Here is a 2,500-nt window from a genome sequence, read left to right as displayed (position 1 = left end):
CGTCAGTCGGCCCCTCCGGCGGCGGCCGGGTGGTGTCGGCCGCGAAGTCCTCGGCTGCGTCGACGGGCGGCGCAGCGGCCTCGCCCGCGTCAGGCAGCGGGCTCGCTGGTCCCCGGCGGGACGCCGGCTCTTCCCCCCGACCGATCTCAAGCGCCTCCATGAATTGGCGGACAAGCTGCTTGTGGGCAGCTTGCCGCCGTCGGCACTTGATTGCCTCAAGCGTTCGGTCGGGGAACATCCTGATGAGCTCTTGATTTACAAAGAAGAACCGGGCGTCCCTCTCGAGGAACAGTTCGGCCTCTGCCTTGGCGAGCGACAGGACTTCTTCCTCCGTCCACCTCGCGCGATGCCTCTCCGTGACGATCTCCGCGTTGGCGGCCGCATAGAGAGAGTCATAGTGACTCCCGCCGTTTACCCGCGCTTGCTTGAATTTCTTCACGTTGACATTCAGAGCACTGGGCAGAAATCACATTGCGTCAACACCCGCTAGGGCCATCGCAATGCTTTGTTTTAATTAGACAGTCGGATTCCCCCAGTCCGTGCCAGTTCTGAGTTGATCGTTGAATGGCGGCCGAAGAGAATCCGCGCACCCGCGCGCCCCCGGAGGAGCACGCTAAGGCGGACGCGGCCTCGCAGCAAGGAAGATCCGTGGGAGGCCAAGGCACGGGACCGAGCTCGGATCCTGCACGCAGGTTGAAGCACCGGGGCGCGAACGCCGCGCAGGCGCGCGCATCCTGCACCGCCAGCCAGCACGAGGCCAACCAACGGCGAGAGCAGACCACGCCCGCGCTAAACGCCCGCACTTACCGGCACCCCTACGGCACTCACCTCGCCCAGGCCCGGCACGTTAGCGCTGACCCACTTCCCGACCAAGCCCGACACGCCCCGATCCTCAGAGCCAATCCTTATCCCGAAGTTACGGATCCAATTTGCCGACTTCCCTTACCTACATTATTCTATCGACTAGAGGCTCTTCACCTTGGAGACCTGCTGCGGATATGGGTACGAACCGGCGCGACACCTCCACGTGGCCCTCTCCCGGATTTTCAAGGTCCGAGGGGAAGATCGGGACACCGCCGCAACTGCGGTGCTCTTCGCGTTCCAAACCCTATCTCCCTGCTAGAGGATTCCAGGGAACTCGAACGCTCATGCAGAAAAGAAAACTCTTCCCCGATCTCCCGACGGCGTCTCCGGGTCCTTTTGGGTTACCCCGACGAGCATCTCTAAAAGAGGGGCCCGACTTGTATCGGTTCCGCTGCCGGGTTCCGGAATAGGAACCGGATTCCCTTTCGCCCAACGGGGGCCAGCACAAAGTGCATCATGCTATGACGGCCCCCATCAACATCGGATTTCTCCTAGGGCTTAGGATCGACTGACTCGTGTGCAACGGCTGTTCACACGAAACCCTTCTCCGCGTCAGCCCTCCAGGGCCTCGCTGGAGTATTTGCTACTACCACCAAGATCTGCACCGACGGCGGCTCCAGGCAGGCTCACGCCCAGACCCTTCTGCGCCCACCGCCGCGACCCTCCTACTCGTCAGGGCTTCGCGGCCGGCCGCAAGGACCGGCCATGACTGCCAGACTGACGGCCGAGTATAGGCACGACGCTTCAGCGCCATCCATTTTCAGGGCTAGTTGCTTCGGCAGGTGAGTTGTTACACACTCCTTAGCGGATTCCGACTTCCATGGCCACCGTCCTGCTGTCTTAAGCAACCAACGCCTTTCATGGTTTCCCATGAGCGTCGATTCGGGCGCCTTAACTCGGCGTTTGGTTCATCCCACAGCGCCAGTTCTGCTTACCAAAAGTGGCCCACTTGGCACTCCGATCCGAGTCGTTTGCTCGCGGCTTCAGCATATCAAGCAAGCCGGAGATCTCACCCATTTAAAGTTTGAGAATAGGTTGAGGTCGTTTCGGCCCCAAGGCCTCTAATCATTCGCTTTACCGGATGAGACTCGTACGAGCACCAGCTATCCTGAGGGAAACTTCGGAGGGAACCAGCTACTAGATGGTTCGATTAGTCTTTCGCCCCTATACCCAGCTCCGACGATCGATTTGCACGTCAGAATCGCTACGGACCTCCATCAGGGTTTCCCCTGACTTCGTCCTGGCCAGGCATAGTTCACCATCTTTCGGGTCCCAACGTGTACGCTCTAGGTGCGCCTCACCTCGCAATGAGGACGAGACGCCCCGGGAGTGCGGAGGCCGCCGCCCCGTGAAGGGCGGGGAAGCCCCATCCTCCCTCGGCCCGCGCAAGGCGAGACCTTCACTTTCATTACGCCTTTAGGTTTCGTACAGCCCAATGACTCGCGCACATGTTAGACTCCTTGGTCCGTGTTTCAAGACGGGTCGTGAAATTGTCCAAAGCTGAAGCGCCGCTGACGGGAGCGATTATTCCGCCCGAGAGCATCCCGAGCCAACAGCGGCGCGGGTCCGGGGCCGGGCCAGGTAGGTCCGTCATCCGGGAAGAACCGCGCGCGCTTGCCGGGAGCCCGAGCGCCCA

The 2,500-nt window shown here is 61.2% G+C and overlaps 1 pseudogene; it reads right to left on the bottom strand.

The window, feature by feature from the left end:
* The window catches only part of LOC124583763, a 7,507-nt pseudogene that overhangs the window by 4,241 nt on the left and 766 nt on the right, over positions 1-2,500 (bottom strand).

The sequence above is a fragment of the Schistocerca americana genome, unplaced genomic scaffold, assembly GCF_021461395.2.
Source record: "Schistocerca americana isolate TAMUIC-IGC-003095 unplaced genomic scaffold, iqSchAmer2.1 HiC_scaffold_47, whole genome shotgun sequence".
NCBI classification, from domain to species: domain Eukaryota; kingdom Metazoa; phylum Arthropoda; class Insecta; order Orthoptera; family Acrididae; genus Schistocerca; species Schistocerca americana.
The sequence above is the reverse complement of the archived record's forward strand: the minus strand, read 5'-3'. Positions and strand labels throughout refer to the sequence as shown.